At 31.9% G+C, this 14,514-nt stretch overlaps 1 long non-coding RNA gene across 1 annotated transcript in view; it reads left to right on the top strand.

Moving 5' to 3' along the window:
• Positions 1–2,556, top strand: part of LOC148280170 (uncharacterized) — a 66,641-nt gene extending 64,085 nt beyond the window's left edge. The window contains exon 3 of the long non-coding RNA XR_015822679.1: positions 2,480–2,556. This is a non-coding gene — a long non-coding RNA (uncharacterized LOC148280170). The remainder of the gene's footprint in view (positions 1–2,479) is intronic.
• The last annotated feature ends 11,958 nt before the right edge of the window (positions 2,557–14,514 follow it).

The raw sequence follows: 14,514 nt of genomic DNA, 5'->3' as shown, positions 1-14,514 counted from the left end.
AAAAACCTGATAGCGCCTATTTAACAGAAAAGAGAAACTTACAGCAAAATATATAAAGGAAGATAAAACTCAATAACTAGAATTACAACAAAATAATCAAAATAGTAACAAACATAATATTAAAATATTTATACATTCTAACAATTTTAAAAATAAACGCAAGGGAGCTTAAATGAAATTTAATATTTTATATAAACCTAGAAATTTATTGTAAAAAAAAAAAAATTAAGGAAAAGCATTTTTTAAAACATTTTTTCAACCTAATCGATTTTTACTGGAACACCCATAGAACTATATTTATGTACTACGTTCTAAAATCGCAGCTTTGAGTGTTTAGTTATAATCTAACGTAATTAAGCATAAAAAATCATTAAAATTCGGAAGATTTAGAATATGGGTCAAGGAAAAACCAGCATAGGATAAATTGTTGCGAAGGGGGATTGTACCGAATACCGTAATCCGTGAGGCAAAACATATTTTTTTACTGTGATATGTACGATCTAAGCCAATTACAGCGGATATATTAAGGAACATATAGGTACACAAGAAATTGAACAAAACTAACATAAAACTATGTAGCAAAGACAAACAAGGACAAAAATAATGAACGACTAACTGAAATTGAACATGTTAAATACTAAGGACTAACAATAGAAATAATGTATGAAGTATGAAGCCTATGTAAAAACTAAAATATTTTATATCAACTACTATGGGGAATAGGAAATCAAAACGATATAAACAGACTACAAAGACAGCAATATATAATACTCGTATCAAAGTAAGTATATGACCTACCCTATCTAACAGCAACTACAGAACTTTTTAAACAAACTAAACAATTAAATGTAACTTAACTTTTTAAACTAGAATCCTTAAATTTATTCATAAATTAGTCACTGTTGTAATTGTAGACGAAGAATTAAAACTTGAAAAAAACTGTAGTAAACATACGAGAACACAATACGAGAATATCAGAAAAATATCATATACAACCTTTTAAAACGAGAAAAGGACAATCGAGACTAATAAACCGTGTACTGAAATTATACTATGAACTACCAGACAAAACTAAACAAAAGACTCAGACAACCTTTACAAAAGATGTTAAAAATATTATTATTAACAGTAGAATGTAAATTTTAAAAGTAAAAATATTTTGTTAAATGTATGTAACCCGTAAGGGTTTATCAATGAAAAATTTTAATAAAAAATAAAATAATACGATCAACACATAAAACTTTGAACTAACCCATGCCAATCCATCTTCATTCCACACTGTGTTTATCTAGAGATCTACCTATAGATCTAGAGATCTAGATATGGGTGAAATCCAATATTTTAAATTATTTTATGTCCTGCCGATAAAACAACTTTATGACTTCAAATTGATCGTAGATCACTTTGTTGATCCGAAACATAAAAAAAAAAAGTTTCCCCTCACTCACAATACTTCGGAAAAGGGACATCAAATTTCGTCATTCCAAGATTATTCAACAATCTTTCAAAAACCTAACAGAAAATCTTTAGTTTTGGGACCATTTTTAAATGTTCGCAAATTGTGCTAGAAATAGGAATCACGTCATCATTTATATATCACACGGCTAATGATTATATCCCTTAGTTGTTCCGATTTACCTCTTATATTTTTGCATTCCTGTTAAAAACCGATAAGCATATTTGTGGCGATGTAGGACCCCTAACTTCAATTGGTCCCGAGCAGGACCATTCTAAACAAAGTACCTGCGGAGCGCAGTCCTTAATAAGGACCACATGTAGAATACGTAAATTGTTAGTTCGCCACTACTTGCTCGATTGCTTTATGTTCGTTTAGCCGTCAGCCTTTGGCTTACTAACTTTACTAAACCCCAGGAATGCTAATTATAACTATTTATTTTTATTTTCTACGTTAAAGAATTCTAATCATAACTATTTGGACAAATTTTCAAGAGAAATACTTGCTTAAATAATTTGTTTTATTTCGTATTCAGCAAAGATAAAACGTACTGAGAATTTTGTACAAGAATGGGGAAATATAACATTTTTTTAACAATTTAAATTAATAAGGATCTACAAAATACTGTCGAGTAAAAAAAAATGTTTTTTACTTATAAGTAGCATTATAAAATAAACACATTTTTAAAATTATAATATTAAATTTTCGCGAAAACGGTTGATTGCATTAGCCACGCCCCTAATTCATTATGATTCGGTTAAATTTCAAACTTTTTAACCGTTTAAATTTAAATATAGCATCGTCACAAATCTTGAGGTCACATTTGTCAAGGTCAAACATGTCGCGTTTGTAGACGTTTTAAAATTTAATTTAAAAAATCATGTATGAAATGATTTCTCCACAATATCATATTTTGAATACAATTTTCTTTTAAATCCGTTTCGTGTGTTTTTATCGGTATTCGATGTATTTAATATTTTCCTTTTATGTTTTTATAAAATACATGTATATTTTTTGTTTCAGTGCTGCCGAACCGCATTTATCCATACTAATATATTATTATAATATGGCATTTATAAATGCGAAAGTGTGCTCGGGATATTTCTTTGCATAAAAAAAATAATTAAAAAATCACATCGCAACGGAGCGATCGATTGACGTGTTTTTTTTTTCGTTTACCCAACATATTATTTTTTATTTGAAGTCTTAACAGAAGATGCCAAAATATTATTTTTGACCATTTGTGGGCTTACGAGTTTTACAACTTATGGTGACGATATTTATATATTATAAGTACCATTTTATTAACCGTCAAACCACTGATTCATTGTATTAAGAAGTTACATACTGTATTTTGAATTCTAACCTGTAAAAAAAAATTTTTTTTTTGGCAATTTTATCAACTTGCGGTTACAAATTTGAATATTTCGGAAAAATCTTCAGTGTGAACTTATTTTACTTTTTTTTCAAATAAAAATTGCAACATTCGCAAATTCGAGCTTGTGTTAAAACAAAGTCCTTTTTAACTAAAAGTTTTGTGTGTAATATGAAGAATTTCCGTTAAAACATTGCTAATCCTGCCACCAAAACGAGTAGAAATGCTTTTATATCTAATTTGTGAAAAATCAATCTTAAGTTCTTCTAATCAGAACTGAATAGTTGAATCTTGACGCGTCTCGTAGACCTGTGTTATTAAATGGGAAAACATCAATTTTCCTACTACTCCTGCCATCTATCGACGGAAGGTAGAATGTTTACTGAGGAAAGTTGTTCCCGTTTACCTGAGGGCGGGAATAGATTAACCAGCGTCTGGTGGTTACAAACACTATAAAAACATGGCCACCCTCCTCCCAAAAGTGGATGAATTTGCATTTTAATGAAATTGAATATTAAATACAGCCGCCGAGGAACGCGCCATGTGCTCACACCTAAACAAAATGCGTGGAACGCTACGAGGAGCTCGAATTAACGAATAGACCGCCATTTTGGGTAGACAATTTATGTTGACAATGCACGCTGTCATAGATTGTACACAAAGGGAAGATACAGAGGATGTAAGGATCTGGATTATGGAATACCTAAACCCTAAGCCGAGTTGCATAGGACGTGCCGTACAAATGTGTGCGCACATAATATATTATACATACAAGCTGATAAGGAATATGTTTTGGCGTTCCTTCGTCCCTGGTCTTAATACCTTTATCTTCCCTGCACCAAAAAGTTCATAAATCTTTCGTTTAACTCGGATAATTGCTAAAGTTTGGCCCTTTTATCGAATAGGTAACAAAGAAAATTGTCGAAAAGATAGGATTTTAAAAGGGATAAAAGCTGCTTTTAATCAAAGTTCTACGATTGAACCATCATTATTCTCTCATTGAATTTTATATTGATGCATTCGAGATATTTCAACCGAATAAAAAATCACTCGGAATTATTTTCGAAAAGTATGGTGTTCAACCGAAGGGAGATGATTGCAACAGAGATGGAGAATATTTTTGAGAAAGAAGTACGGAATTCCAGTCTCGGCCCATACAGTAGGAGAAATGACAATTATAAAACGTACAAGTTCTATCTTCAAATGTCTATAAAGTATAGCAAGTTCTATATCGAAATTAAATTTTGCATTTTTTTTTTAATGCGAATAACCTTAAAATATTAAAAATTATAAAATCAAGTGATGACTTTAGTAATCTACAAAATGACCTACATTCTATGTTATGAAAACGACTTATTTTTAAATATAAATAAATGTACGTCTATTAAATTTATAAGAAAAATAAATAAAATCGTTTTCAATTATTCAATCGACAACACAAATTTAATGAACGTCAAGACAATTCGAGATCTTGGGATACTTTTTTATTACAAACTTAAATTTAACCATCACATTGACCACATTTCCAAGAAAGCGTCCAAAATCTGTGGATTTATTTTGCGAATATCTAAGCCATTCAAAAGCCCAAAAATTGCAATCACATTTTATCAATCATTTGTTCGTATTTTGCTTGAATTAAATTTTATAATATGGTTTCCTAATTATAGTATTCATATAACGCGGATTTGTTCGGTGCAACGTAAATTTTTAAAATCGTAATATTTGGAATTGGACCAAATACTTATTATGTATAAATAACTATTATGATCGTCTTGAGTACTTTCATTCAGTTTAGAATTCAGAAGGATTTTAGCTGGTTTGATATTCTTGCACAAATTAATATCTAACTGTATAGATTCCCATGATATCCTTGCTCAGATAAACCTTAATGTTCCTCGCCGTAACTTGCGTACCAATGCTGTCTTTGCTGTAGAAAATTATAAAACTAACATCTGATTCTTTTCCCCCCTGCCAAGAATCCTCAGAACAGTGAACGAAATCTCACTAAACGTTACTGTCGATGTATTCTTACAGCAAGGAAAGAATTGGCGGCCTCCGTGGTGTAGTGGTCAAGATGCTTGACTCACGCACGGAAGGTTCCGGGTTCGATTCCCGGTGAGAACACAAAAATTAAAAATGTGATTTTTCTCAAGCCTGGGTGCTCTGTGATGTAATTCACCACTGTAATTAGGCTTCCTGGCCTGTTGTGGTGCAAAAAAAAAATGTTAATGCAAAAAAAAAAAAAAAAAGCTTTGGACAACGTTTGCTCAGCATTAATTAAGAAATTAGAGTTGGAAATTAGAGTTGGAATTCAAGAAGCAAGCGGTGTTGTCACTCCTGACTCGCGATGACACATTTGCCGTGTCCCCCTAGATTATGCATATTTATACCTTTTGTAAAGTTAAATAGATTTTAAGGCTGTTCAGATTAAGTGTTATGTATACTCATTAATGCCAATCTGTTAGGGCTTACATAAACCTGTTTCTTGGCTTTAAAAAAAAGTTATTTACAACTTGTTGAAAATGGCCACCAAAATTGAAATATTTGGGCAAATTATAAGAGCTCTAATATTTCTTTTACTAAAAAAAATGTTTTTAAATATTCTCTACAAAAATGTGTATATTTTTTATTTTCTTAATTTAAAATATGTTACCTACGAAGACATTTTAAATTTGAATTACTTTATATTGACTTATTAATTAGTAATTGAGGCCTCGGCATGTAGAAATGTATGTGAATAGATATATTGGTGTATCATATTCATGAGAATTATTTGTATACAGGAGGTTTGGAACACTATCCAAAACTCAAAATTCTTAAAATAATAAAATAAAATGATCATTTCATAATACATTGAACATGTATTTAGGTACTTCGTTGAATTCTATATCTGGTACTCCAAATATCTATAATTTCATATGGAATTGTTCCATTATATTGTTCAGATATAGTCAAAAAGATCTAGGCATCACTTTTGTGAGTTCCCTGACATTTCATGATCAGATCGAAACAGTTTGTAGTAGTTCGTTGAAGATGTTGGGATTCGTCTTGCGTATAGCCAGGGTTTTTGGTAATACACAAGTACTGAGAATTTTTTATAACTCATTGGTGCAAAGTAGACTCGAGAGTGGCTCGATGATTTGGGAGTACTCTCTTATGGTGGAGAGGGTTCAGAAGAAATTTCTTCGCTTTCTCTACATGAGGGAGTGCGGATATTATCCATGGCTTTATCCCACTGAGTTCTTCCAGGGTATGCTCGGTTACAGCAGTTTGAAGACCAGAAGGTATGTGTATTTAACTACGCACTTCTTTCGATTGTTGCGCGGTATTATTGACAACCCTGAAATTATGCGGAGCATTAACTTTTATGTTCCGGATAATTACGTTAGACAGCGTCAGCATAGACTGTTGTACATTCCAATACACAGGACCAACCTGCGAATGGTTATGCCTGTTGGAAGAGCTATCTCTATGTTGAACAATATTACTTTGGACATTGACATTTTTCACGTCTCTGAGGGAGTTTTTCGTTACGAGATTGTCTTACTTTTTCAACATTTTATTCTCTGGATATTATGTATAATTATGTGTTATTTTTATATATACCTAATTTTACCTTATTATTTTAATTATTTCTAAATGTATGAATTAAGATATTCCATTTTGTAATGTACATATATATGAATAAATAAAATTGAAATTGAAAAAATAATATTTTCAAGTATACTGTTATATTCGTTTACGTTTTGTATAAAATATTACAATTAATTATGAAAATAAAAAACACAGATTTTATCTTGCTACGCATATTTACTTTATTAAAACGGCGCGGCGCGGCGTCACAAATGTCAACTAGCATCAGCATGATATTTTCAGCGGCGGTGAAAATAATTAAAAATAAATAATTGAATAGACTGCTAATTCATTTATTAGATACAACAGTCCGAACTTTCATCAAAAATTAAACGAGCAATCGTGTACCGAAAACGCTCGTTTCGCCAATATGCCGCGTTTACTAGGGTAGCCTACTCATCTCTTGGGAAATTGGGGAACGGTTTCACGAAAAGTATTTCGTTTTATTGTTCTGAAACCGAATATGGTTAATGAAACCGAAAGAGTGATTACATTGTGTTTTTTATTACCTTTTCCAGCTACCGCATAAAGCCCACCACTCTACTCACAGTCATATTTAAATTCCCTACGTACAACTAAACTTACTGAAATAAAATAATCAGAAAATACAATGTTATTAATTTTTGTAAAAAACCACTTACCGACTTTTCTATGTCTACCGGTTTCGAGACGTACCCGTCTCTTCATCGGGACACTAATTAAAACAACATGCGAAACCCACTATACACCTTCACCATAGTTGCTGCATTATTATTATTGGGTTTTGCATGTTTGTTTAATTAGTGTCCCGACGAAGAGACGGGTACGTCTCGAAATTGGTAGACATAGAAAAGTCGGTAGGTGGTTATATACAAATATTTAATAAAATTTTGTAAAATGTTTGACCCAAAGTAAAGTAAATGTTATATTTTTTATGTTTGAATCACTTACTTTGTGGAACATTATTATTTCATCATCATTCCCTTTCCGCATATAATGGCGCATAGGGCACTGCATTGGTACACCAATCGCAGCGTATCATGATCATTTTTGTAACATGAAGGTAAGAATCAGTCTTACGCTTCAGGTACCAGTCCAGGGACTATGAAATATTATAATGTGAGAACATCCTTTTAAATAAATATTTCATATTAACCATGTCGGGAATCGAACCCGAGACCTCTTGCATGGTAGGCATACGCGCTGACAATAAATAACACCATGAGGTTGACTTTTGTTTACTGTTAGTCAAGAGTAACTTTTTATTTGAAAGTATATTTATTTTATTTATGCATATATATTAATTTGCTGATATTCGTAAATAATTGTGTTAGAAAATGAGAATTAAGTTGTATAGAGGTGTTTGAACTTTGGATCTCTGATCTAGAGACTGTGATCCAAGAATGGGACTACAACCTGAATACAAAACATATGGAAAAATCATGTCTGCCTACCCCCACGGGGAAACGGCGCCAGCGTAACGGCTTGTTTGTTAGTTGGTTATTTGATGGAAATTATACATTAAGGGCCCTTACGTTTTATTTGTTTATTTATTTATTGTCCTATCCTTCATCGCGCTGAACATTTTATTATTTTTAAAGCGTATCAATTTCAAAAATATATATTTAGGACTAGATATTTTAGAGATTCTTAATGATTTTTCATTATGTTAAATTACTGTTAAATTTTATACCATTGTTTTATGATTTTTTGCACAAATTGCCTTTAACATAATAAAATGCCCATTCAAAATAAAAAATACGTACAATGTACAAAATAAAATTGGTTGTACGTAAGTAACTAAAAATATTAATTTTAAAAAAACATTTTCACACCTTGAGAAATGTCTATGAGTTATATTACGAGTTCAAAAATGAAATCAAACTCGATTTATAATTAGCAAGTTCAGAACCCATATGCGAGGATCATCCTGGTACTTATTACCATATCTGAGGAGTCTGGGGATACACCGTACACGTAATAGTTGGCTCTAGAACTTGAGCAAAATAAATAGGAGATCTATGGCGAGTATGCCGACCAGGTACATGAATACACACCAACTCCAGTAAATCTGGACGGTCAATAAAAAAATTGGTTACTTTATCAACGAATATATGAATATCAGGAGACAAAATATACCCCAGGGATACAAAATTAACATTGATAATTTAAATATAAATTATGTGTACGAAATAAAATATCTCTGGGTTTACTTGGATAGATATTTGAATTTTAAAACACATTCCCAATATGTAACAAAAAAAAACATTTATGGGAAGATTGTGAAATGTAATAGATGTAAAGAGTAGTGTTCTTATATATAAAACAATCAAATGTCCACACATAAATTACTGTTTTTCTATAATTTTTTAATGTAATGAAGGAGAAATTTAAAAAATACAAATTCTTCAAAATAAGGCGATGAGGGTTATATTCAAAAAATACATTTATTCTAATATAGAAAGAATGCACAAAGAAATTGGCTTTATCACAGTAAAGCAGCAAATTAAATATAATGTACCAATTTTTATACATAAAATAATTAAGGGGATGAATAAAATAAAAACAATAATACAATTTAACCAATAATGTCAAACATTTGAAACAAGGGATAAATAAAAGATAAGATTACCAATAAGGAGAAAAACAGAATCTCAGAACTCATTGTACAAGGGATTGAAGCTGTACAATGAGTAACCTGAAGAAATAAAGGAGTACAAAAGATCGAAATATTTCAAATTCATTTGAAAAAATATGTTATTGAGAAATTTTGATGTTTTTTTTAAATGTTATTAAAAAGTTTATATTAGTTCTTATGATGTTATGAACTAACTTAATAAAGCATAAATAAATAAATAAAATGTCTGTTAGAATTCACATGTCAGAAATTTTCAAAAGTTCCTAACACTATATAATGCTTTATGAGAAGCACGCTGGAGTACGCGTCACCTATATCGACTTCACAATATGATAAATACAAAAATAGCGTAGAGATTATACAACATAAACTTTTAAAAAGACTCCTATACAAATATGATAACATTCCGATTATGGCCACGCTTCAGCATAGGCGAAATTTATCAGATTTGGTATTCCTGTATAACATCGTCAACGACAAAGTTGACTGTCCTGATTTACTTTCCCTAATAAATGTACATGTACCATTACGACGTATAAGGCATACGCTCTTGTTTCAAATTTTAGAAATATAAAACAAATCCTGTGAAGAATTCACCAATCAACCGAGCAATTACCCACCATACTGAAAATAAGCAATTATTAGATCTCGATATATTTATGGCAGTACAAAAAGAAGTTAAAGGTAATTTTGTTAAAATTATTCGTATTCCAATTTCTACATACATATATTTTTTTATATTTTTTATAGGAACAACTACATCACTTAATTATTGATGTTCCAAAATAATCATCCTGTATATTTACATATTGTACATGCATGCATGTAATCATATATGTATGTGTGTATTTGAGTACTTACGTACGTATAATTTTTATTTTTTTTACGTATTTTTCAATTTTCTTGAATTGAGGCAGAACAATAACTCTTCGTATTAGCTACTAGCCTACAATAAAATATAACAAAGTTATTATTTTTTAAAAAGTCGACATCTACATTAATGTGAAGGTGTTAATTTCATTTATCAAATAATCGGATATAAAATTATATAAATCAAAATTAAAAATACATAATTATCACCATCATGTCCTTATTCACACCCGATAGCGCATTGGGCACTGCACTCGTGAAATAAATGTAGCGTATCTCGTTCATATGTAACATGAAGGTAAGGTGATTAATCTTGCGCTTTTAGTACCAGCCCAGTAACAATGAAATATTGCGGTATAAAACACCTTTTTTTATTAATATTTTATGTCAATCTTGCCTACCTAATAATCGCCTACCGTTCTTGGGGTTCTGGGTTCGATTGCTCGCGGGGTGGATGTGAAATATTGATTTTAATTGTTGTTTAAACTGAAATAAATCATTGTTATGGACTGGCACCGTAAGTGTAAGATTGATCACCTCACCAGCATGCAACAGGTGTTCGAAATACGCTGCATTTGGTTTGCAAATCAACTGCCATATGCACCATTGAGTGCAGGAAGTGGAATGATGATGAATTATGTTCAAACTTGAAGCAAACATTATTAGCCTACTCGTTTTCACAAGGTACAAAGAGGGGATATTTGTTGTTGTATGGAATCATGTAAATATAACACACTGACCATGATCCTCTTTGTCCTAGCACCGAAAAGTTATAATTTCATTTAATCTAAAGATTTAACTTTTCAGCATTACTCCGTCATATTTTACTTTCAAATTTGTGATTATAATAATTATATTTAAAGCTAGTACTTACCTTCCGCCATCAAAATGCTAATTTATTAATTAAAATATTATGTCGGCCCTGCTTAACTCGCGCATAAGATAGTACATTTCGCAGAAATGTTTTCACTTAATGAAATACGAAGAAAGCTTTGTTCGTAACAAAATTATTTCTCTTACAAAACGTATAAAAACAATACCACACGTGAGATCTGCAACATTAATGACCCTTCGCTGTTCAACTTTTTACTTCAATAGTTTTAAAAATACATCGTATAATTATTTTACCGGTCTTTTATATTAATAAAAATAATAGATCCTCGGAGTAATAATGCGCAAGCTATAGAGGAGCCCAAACGTAGGAAAACCATTCTATGACTATTGGGTATTAAGTTAGCTACAGTTCGCAGCAAAACAATGGGCCGTACTCAGGTCGAGAATCGCCAAATGGATATTAATTTGCGTTGTAAATATTTTTTTTATTCTCCTGTCTAACTTCGAAAATAGTGATATCAAATTACCATTCGTGTAAGGAAAAAACGACTTGATTTAACGTGTAGTATTTAGTGAACATGATAAAAATAAAAAAAGGAATCAATTCGTTAGTTACGTAAACCTTGACGAAGAAGCTTGTTTGCTTTGAAACCGGTCGGTGGAAAAAAAAATTAACCACAAATTTGTGGTTAAAAAACAAAGTAGTTCTATCATGTGTCTTTAGTTTATAAAACATGTTTATAATTTTATAAATTGCATTGTTTGTAAATAAAACTTTTTTATGTTTGACAAAAAAACACGATAAATTAATATTATTCATGCGGGTAAGTATTGTATCCATTTCATGGTACCCTGTGTCCGTTTCATGAGACTGTGTTCACGAAACGGACATTTTTCAAGTATTTTTATTTTTGTTTTTAATACACCTAAAATTACCTTTGTGTTTATTTTTTTAATATTCATTTAAAGAATTCATCGTAAACATCGATGATTTGCATTTTTTTTTAATATTTGTAGAAATTAATTAATTTTACGATGTTTTTTTGTGTCCGTTTCATGAACACTCTTTCTACTCCCTACTCCTTTCCTTATAATACTCCCTCCTCCCCATGGATATTAAAATATGACCCAAGAATGTAAATAAGATTAAGTTGGAAACGCCTGACCTTACTTATTTCTCTCCATATTGTTAAAGCCCTGTAGAAAAAGATTTATTAGCTCCAATCTTAATAGCATATTCATCAAATCTCTCTTCTTTATAAAATCATTTAGGATTCACAAACCGGGTTTTTGAATGGGTTCTCGTTATATTTCGCTTGTTGCGCGATATTTCCTATAAATAAAGTAAATAAATTTAATGGCTGAACAGAGCGCTCGTCAGGAAGAATTTCTCCCATTAATCCAAAGACTGACAGGCTTCAAGAAAAAGCTCTAAATAATTAATTCCATCGGAAAAGTTAGCACAAAAGCTGTGGCTTTACAGACTGCTCATCTTAGCATTTATTCGTTCTAGCTGTCAAAGCGCTCGGAAACCTAACCTGACCTTTCAAAAACCTGCTAAATTTAATACTTTACCGCTTTTATAAGATTATAACAGACACCTTCTCTCTTTACCCTCACACTCAATTTTTGTTCTTTTCTTTTTTAAGAATAATTCGATCAGGATTTAGGCAAAGGTTTTAACAGACCTTTTGCGAAACTCGCTCTGCGATCCTATATTTTTTTTTCTTTGCACGGTGTTTCAGGGCCAGACCACGAAACTTCAGAGGAACATTCCTTATGGTATTTTTTTTATAAATCCTTTTAATTAATTATTATCATAATTCGAAAATGGGGAAAATCCTTTATGCCTCGGACTAGCATCCACACCACAAACCCCTACCCCCAACCCTCCCCTAGCCAATAGCCAACCGCTTCACCAGTCCGAGTCCGGTGCGTATCGCTTCGTTGGTCAAATACTTTTTTAAATTACAAAATGCGATTTTCCAAAAAAAACCCCCTGAAGTTTCACTGTATGGCCCTGAAAAACTGTCTTTATAGAAAATACATATTCGCGTTCGTATGATTTACACAAATTTTACACTTTCAACAGGGCATTTTCAACGATATTGTTTACTAAACGTTATTAAATATTTGTATATAACCACTTACCGACTTTTCTATGTCTACCGGCTTCGAGACGTACCCATCTCTTCGTTAGGACACCAATCAAACCAACATGCAAACCAACATGCAAAACCCACTATACCTTCACCATAGTTGTTGCATAAAAATATAAAACCATCACGACATGCATTTTAATAAGCTCATGCACTGATTAGGACAAACATGCACTGATTAAATTATGAAAATATTCTGTTGTTTGAGAATTAATAAAAAGGTAGAGGGGAAGGAGGGAGGGGGTAAGCTTAATAGGTCTAATAGGGTGACCATTACAGTGGAACATCGTATAAAAGACTATATTGGAAGTTTGTTTGATTATTGATCAAAGGAAAATATTTTTTTCACCTAATCGATTTAAATCGTGACTTTAATAAAAATACAGATGTTAAAAGCTTACATACAAATAATAAATTGTTAAAAGTAAATAATACAGAAATATTTCACATTAGGAAAACTTAAAAAAATAATGTTCCTTTGATCAATAATCAAACAAACTTCCAATATAGTCCTTTATACGATGTTCCACTGTAATGGTTTAACTAGATTTGGGTATATTGAATTACCCATCATCAGGTGTAAATAGAATTAAAATAGTTGAGTTTAGTTCATATTTACACCTGATGGTGGGTAATTCAGAATACCTGAAACTAGCTTTGTTATTAAATATTAAACTCTTATGTAGTTTATTTTAAATAGATTTTTAAGGAGTTGTAAATATCTGTGTATCCAGGCGGATGAATAACACAGTTCTGCTTGTGAAATAGAACCAAAACCCTCGTCGAGCTTTTTCGACTCTATGGCTGCTCTCAGGTAAAAATCCTGAATAAGGAAATCGAGTGGAGATAATTCCACCTCGTTGAGTATTGGTTGACGCGTTCGCCTACCATTCTCGGGGTCCTGGTTTCGATTCCTGGCAGGGACGACGTAAAAAAATGATTTTTATATTTCATTGTTCCTGGACTAGCACCTGAAGCGTCAGACGGATCACTTTACCGTCATGTAACAGATGATCGAACTATGCTGCATTTGGTTTACCAATGCAGTGCCCTATACACCACTGGGTGTGGAAAGGGAATGACGACGACGATTAGAAAATGGGAAATAAGTTGCGATAGAGTGGAGTTAGAACCTGGTACCGTGATCCCTGATCCGCGAGTTCGCGACTAGGCGCGGAACCACAACTTAGTTTTTTTTTTTAATTTCAACAACAACAACAAACCATCACGCCTTTTTCTCTGTTAGAGTAGGCAGAGAGGATAGAACGCCACGTCACTCTATCTTTGCATACAGATCTCGCTTCCTCTACAGTCATACATCTTCTTATGCAAGCTCGCCGATTATTCTGACTTATGACATGTACATCTTCAAGTATTTATTGGATTTGGTCATGCTATGTCTTTCTAGGTCTCCCTCTATTTCTGCATCCGAATTATAAATATTCTTAGCCGTTCTTTCGCTGTCCATTCGCTCTACATGTTCAGACCAACGCAGAGCTCCTTTCTTGATTTTGACGATAATGCTTATATCAGCCTTCCATAATGATTTTGACATTTGCAGATCTATCGT

Source organism: Micrasema longulum, unplaced genomic scaffold (assembly GCF_059751315.1).
Source record: "Micrasema longulum isolate JH-2025_06_02 unplaced genomic scaffold, ASM5975131v1 h1tg000610l, whole genome shotgun sequence".
Taxonomy (NCBI): Eukaryota; Metazoa; Arthropoda; class Insecta; order Trichoptera; family Brachycentridae; genus Micrasema; species Micrasema longulum.
Note: the sequence above shows the minus strand (reverse complement) of the source record. Positions and strands in the feature narration are given on the sequence as shown.